We start from the raw sequence: 6,491 nt of genomic DNA, 5'->3' as shown, positions 1-6,491 counted from the left end.
TTTGTTGTGAGAGAGATGCGAGTATGACCGAGTCATTACACGGGGCGCGCTTCTTCACAAAATTGGACCTCAGGAGCGCTTACAACCTGGTACGTATCAAGGGGGGAGATGAGTGGAAGACAGCATTTTAGCACCACTTCTGGGCATTATGAGTACCTGAGTCATGCCGTACGGGTTAATGAATGCTCCATCAGTCTTCCAATCCTTTGTGGATTGAGATCTTCAGGACCTGCACGGGCAGGGTGTAGTGGTGTATATCTTGATGACATTCTGATATAGCTCCGCTACAGCGCCGAGCGATTGTGTGTCCCTAGTGCGCAGGGTGCTTGGTCGACATGTTGAGGCGATGACCTGTAACGGTCAAGGCTGAGAAATGTCTGTTCTTCCAACAGTCCATCTCCTTCCTAGGGTACCGCTTTCTGCGTCAGGGGTAGAGATGGGAAATGGAACCGCATTTCAGCCGTGCGTAATTGGCCGACTCCAACACGGTAAAGGAAGTGCGAGCGGTTTTTAGGGTTTGCCAACTACTACCGAAGATTTATCCGGGTTTTGGTCAGGTACGGGCTCCCATTACCTCACTGCTGAAGGGAGGACCGTGCGACTGCAGTGGACAGCTGGAAGGGACAGGGCGTTGGTCACCTGAAGGCTCTGTTACCTCAGCTCCCGTGCTGGCGCATCCTGATCCTTCCTTAGGACATAATCATAGTTGAGGTGGACGCGTCCGAGGCGGGATAGGGGCTGTGCTGTCTCAGCGCTCGGGTACGCCACTAAAACTCCGCCCCTGTGCATTCTTTTCGAAGAAAGCTCAGCCGGCGGAGCGAAACTATGATGTGGGGGACCGGGAGTTGCTGGCTGTTGTCATGGCTCTGAAAGCGTGGAGACATTGGCTTGAGGGGGCAAGACACCTTTTCTCATTTGGACTGACCACCGCAATCTGGAGTACATCCGGGCGCGAGGAGAATGAACCCTCGCCAGGCCAAGTGTGGGCCATGTTTTTCACCCGTTTTGATTTTCACCCTTTCCTACAAACCAGGTTCCCAGAACGTTAAGGCAGGACGCACTGTCCGGGCTGTATGATACAGAGGAGAGGGTCCTCAGATCCCACTCCCATCATCCAGCCTCTCGCGCTGGTGGCACCGGTGGTATGGGAGGTGGACGCGGACATCGAACGGGCGTCACGCTCAGAGCCCATTCCACCTGACTGTCCAGCTGGGCGTATGTTACGTTCCGTTGATGTCCGCGATCGTTTGATCTGTTGGGCTCATACGTACCCTCCTCTGGTCAATCCTGGTATCGGTCGGACGGTGCGCTGCCTTTCTGGAAGTACTGGTGGCCCACTTAGCTAAGGACGTGCGGGTTATGTTTCCTCCTGTTCGATATGTGCACAGTGCAAGGCACCTAGACATCTGCCCAGAGGAAATTACTAGCCGCCTTCCCGTTCCACAGCGACCATGGTCACACCTATCGGTGGGATTTCGTGACGGATCTTCCCCGTCGCGGGGTAACACAGATCCTGGTCGTGGGATCGTTTTCTAAGTCCTGCGTTCTCCTTTCTTCTGTCCGTGGGTAGAGGTGGACTGTTTGCTGGGGTGCACAGCGTGAGGATTATGTATCTGGTCGGGCTGCCCGCGTCTGTATCAGCAGTAGTTGGGACGGGGGTTGGAGGGGGCGACTGGTCGCCTACGGCAGGGTTCTCCCTACGGCTCTAAACTGCGAGGCTCGTTCACCCATGATTCCGGCAACTACAGGTGCCTGAGGATTATAGTTCTGATCGGGGCCCCATTGAATCTCACAGTCTGGGAGGGCGTTTTGGGAACGCGCTGGGGATCTGCCGTGTCAGCCTTACCTCAGGTTCTCCACCCGAAGTAACGGGCAGGTGGAAGAGAGGTAGAACCCAGGATTGGGTAGTTTCGAGGTCCTATTGCCAGGACCGGCCGGGGGAGTGCGCAGCTTTACATCCCCTGGCGGAGATGGCCCAAAAACGTCCCTCCGCCATCATCTACCAACGTATCACGTTTCAGGGGTGCAAGGTTACCAGCCGGTCCTGGCACATGGCATCAGAGCCAGATCGAGGCTCCTGCGGTGGATGAATGTTTCGGCACTCAGAAGAGACTGGAACGCTGCCATTGCGGTACAGCGGGCGCATCAGGAGACAAAAGGCGAGGTGCCGACCGCCACCGCAGTGAGGCCCCGGTGTATGCACCGGGGATCGGGTCTGGCTCTCGACCCGAAACCTTACCCCCTTCACCTGCCTGCCGGAAGCTGGGTCCGCGGTTTGTGGGGCCATTCAAAGTCCTGAGGAGAGCTGAACGAGGGTTGTTATAGGTTTACAACTCCCCCCTGATTTACACGTATTAATCCCGTCGTTCCATGGTGTTGCTCTCCTCAGGCCGGTGTGGCTGGTTCCGCTTCCAGCAGTCGAGGCGCCGGAGTCCCTCCGCCCCCTCTTGACATGAGGGGTCCCGCGGCTTATACCGTAAGAGCCATCATGGATTCTAGACGTCGGGCGAGGGGCCTCTCAGTACCTCGATGGAGTGGGAGGGGTTACGGTCCGGAGAGAGAGATGCTGGTACGGTACCGTGTGAGGACATTCTAGATCCATCCATGTTGCAAGAGTTTCACCGTCTCCACCCCGGATCGCCCTGCACCTCGCCCTCCGGTCGTCCCCAGGCCGGTGTCGTCCGCTTGCTGGAGCCGCGCGTCAGGGGGAGGGGTACTGTCACGACTTCCGCCAGAGTCGGCCCTTCTCCTTGTTCGGGTGGTGTTCGGCGGTCGACGTCACCGGCTTCTAGTCACCATCGATCCATTTTTCAGTTTCGTTTTTGTTTTGTCTGTATTTTACACACCTGGTTTCAATTCCCCCCATCATGTTCCTATTTAACCCTCTGTCTTTCATTTATGTTTGTCCGTGATTGTTTGTGCGTTAGGTGTTGTATTTTGATACGTGTCCGTATCTGTTTCTTTTCCATTTGTGGAATTGTGCATATATTTTGAGTAAAAACTCTGTGTGGTTTCGCTCAGACCTGTGTCCTGCGTTTGACTCATACATTCTCCGCACACAACCCTGACAGTAGTATTTTAAAGTATTTTTACTTAAGTACTTACACCACTGATGAAGGCTGTATCCTACTGTATCTCCGTCAACAAGAAACCAAAAACAAAATATACAGTATGTCATCAGTTCTATCAGCGCAGAGCATAGGTCACACTTATTTGGATAGTCCATCTGTAGATGCTCTACAGATGGTCATACTATCAACAAACTATCTGTTGATAAGCAACTGCTTGCTAAGGTTACAGTTAGGGTTAGGTTTAGAATAAGGTAAGGGTTAAGGGTTAGGTTTAGGGTTAGGATAATGGTTAAGGTCAGGGCTAGGTTAGTAGAAGTTAGTTGAAATGTTACTGATTGTCTGTAGAGCATCTACAGATGGACAATCCAAACAAATTGTTACCGAGCAATATTGTAGGAATTTATGGATATCTATCTGTTCAATGTCCAGGGAAAAGCACACCATTCTGCAAACGTCCTTATTTAACCCATGGTTAACCATTCCCATTTGTCCTATATTGTCCCAGCTTGTCTGAGCTGAAGAGGCAGGTGGGGAGTGCAGGTGGAGCTGCAGAGGGGAGAGGAGATCCAGAGCGTACCGTGGGAGACGGAGGGAGTGTCTGGCACTACACTTCACTGACTGGAGCCCAAGCAGACCACACCCTCTCTCTGTACCTGGTAGGACAGCCACACCCTCTTGTACCTGGTTGGACAGCCACACCCTCTCTCTGTACCTGGTAGGAACAGACCACACCCTCTCTCTGTACCTGGTAGGACAGACCACACCCTCTCTCTGTACCTGGGTAGGAAGGACCACACCTCTCTCTTTAAGCCTATTAGGAACGACACACCCTCTCTCTGTAACTTTGGAGGACAGACCGCACCCTCCTCTGTACCTGGTAGGGACAGACCACACGCCTCTCTCTGTACCGGTAGAACAGACCACACCCTCTCTCTGTACCTGGTAGGAACAGAGCCGACACCCTCTCTCTGTACCTGGTAGAACAGACCACACCCTCTCTCTGTACCTTGGAGGAACAGAGCGCACCCTCTCTCTGTACCTGGTAGGGACAGGCCACACCCTCTCTCGTGTACCCTGGTTGGGACAGGACCGACACGCCTCTCTCTGTACCTATTAGGAACAGACCACACCCTCTTCTCTGTACCTGGTAGAACAGACCACACCCTCTCTGCTGTACCTGGTTGGACAGCCACACCCCTCTCTGTACCTGGAAGGAACAGACCACACCCTCTCTCTGTACCTGGTAGGAAAGCAGACCGCACCCTCTCTCTGTACCTGGTTGGGACAGACCACACCCTCTCTCTGTTACCTTGTAGGAGAAGACCACACCCTCTTCTCTGTACCTGGTAGGAACAGACCACACCCTCTCTCTGTACCTGGTAGGAAACAGACCCCCTCTCTCTATACTGGGGTGGAACAGACCCACCCTCCTCGTCCTAGTACCTGGTGGTTAGGACCAGGACACCCCTCTCTCTGTACCTGGTAGGACAGACCACACCCTCTCTCGTACCTATTAGAAACAGACACACCCTCTCTCTGTACCTGGTAGGGACAGGCCCACACCCTCTCTCAGTACCTGGTAGGGACAGACCACACCCTCTCTCTGTACCTGGTAGGACAGGCCACACCCTCTCTCTGTACCTGGTAGGGACAGACCACACCCTCTCTCTCGTACCTGGTAGGGACAGCCACACCCTCTCTCTGTACCTGGTAGGACAGGCCACACCCCTCTCTGTACCTGGTAGGGACAGGCCACACCCTCTCTCTGTACCTTGGGTAGACAGGGCCACACCCTCTCTCTGTACCTGGTAGGAACGAACCACACCCTCTCTCTGTACCTGGTAGGGACAGAGCCACACCCTCTCTCTGTACCTGGTAGGACAGGCCACCCCTCTCTCTGTACCTGGTAGGACAGGCACACCTCTCGCTTGTATCTGGTAGGAACAGACCACACCCTCTCTCTGTACCTGGTAGGACAGACCACACCCTCTCCTGACCTGGTAGGACAGACCACACCCTTCTCTCTGTACCTGGTAGGAAACAGACCACACTTATAAAGCGAGGAGGGGTTGACATATGAGGAATACAAAGAGCCTCAAGGTAGGGTGTTGTATGATGAGGTCCAGGAGTTTTTCCTGACCATATAGGGTCCAGAGTTTTCCCGTAGTCAGGAAGACCTTCTGGCCCTATTCATTGTGTATATCAGACCAGTACAGTACAGACTTGTACATTACACCTCAGTATGGATTAGTGGATTGGAGAGAGTAAGAGAAAATGGGATTTCGGATTAATGGTGGGGATTAAAGCTTTGAGGGTTTAACGTCAAGACAGACAATAAGACTACAGAGAACCCAGCTTTTATTTAAAGCTGTCCTGTGTTTGGATCAGTGACAGGGACTGGGAGCAGGGCGGAACTCAAAGATATACTGTACAAAAGGGAACAGAGGAGACAAACAATATTTCTCTGTGTTTTAATCCAATTCACTCAACTAACATCAAACAGTACGAAAAATAGAAGTAAATCCATGTAATGTATATTTTTGAGGAAAAGTCCCATAGGAGAACCCTTGTTGGTTCCAAGTAGAACCATTTTGGGTTCCATGTAGAACCCTCCYTGTAAAGGGTTCTACATGGAACCCAAAAAGGTTCTACCTGGAACCAACAAGGGTTCTTCAAAGGGTGCTCCTATAGGGACAGCCGAAGAACCCTTTTAGGTTCTAGATCGCACCGAGTGTATTTGACGTCTGTAAGCCCACTAACACATGGCTATGTTGCAGGTACAGAATGCTCTACTCAGCTTCAAGGAACTCCTTCATTCCAAAAYTTCAGGTATGTTCTGGTCATGATGCAGTTTGAAGATGTTCAGGCATTAGATCCAGTGTACAGGTGTAYGATCTTAACCTTTTACTGCAGTGGGCTAAATCAGGGCAGTCTTAATCAAATCTACTTTGAAACAAAAGTACACACCTCACACACTTGGTTATGGGCTTAGAAAAAAGAAGACACCTTTACCGTGTCAGATATAAAAGTGTTTGAAAAAGACACAGGATTTCCGTCAACAAAATACAAATGTTATTAATGATAAAATGATCAAAAATATGAATAACATTCCACTCATGAGGCCAAAGAGGGCGCTTTTGGTCATTGACTGCAAGAATGGGCTACTTTGACCACTACTGTTGCAGCGATATACACTGCTCAAAAGAATAAAGGGAACACTAAAATAACACATCCTAGATCTGAATGAATGAAACATTCTTATTAAATACTTTTTTCTTTACATAGTTGAATGTGCTGACAACAAAATCACACAAAAATGATCAATGGAAATCAAATGTATCAACCCATGGAGGTCTGGATTTGGAGTCACACTCAAAATTAAAGTGGAAAACCACACTACAGGCTGATCCAACTTTGATG

This window comes from Salvelinus sp. IW2-2015, linkage group LG22, assembly GCF_002910315.2.
Source record: "Salvelinus sp. IW2-2015 linkage group LG22, ASM291031v2, whole genome shotgun sequence".
Taxonomy (NCBI): Eukaryota; Metazoa; Chordata; class Actinopteri; order Salmoniformes; family Salmonidae; genus Salvelinus; species Salvelinus sp. IW2-2015.
The sequence above is the reverse complement of the archived record's forward strand: the minus strand, read 5'-3'. Positions refer to the sequence as shown.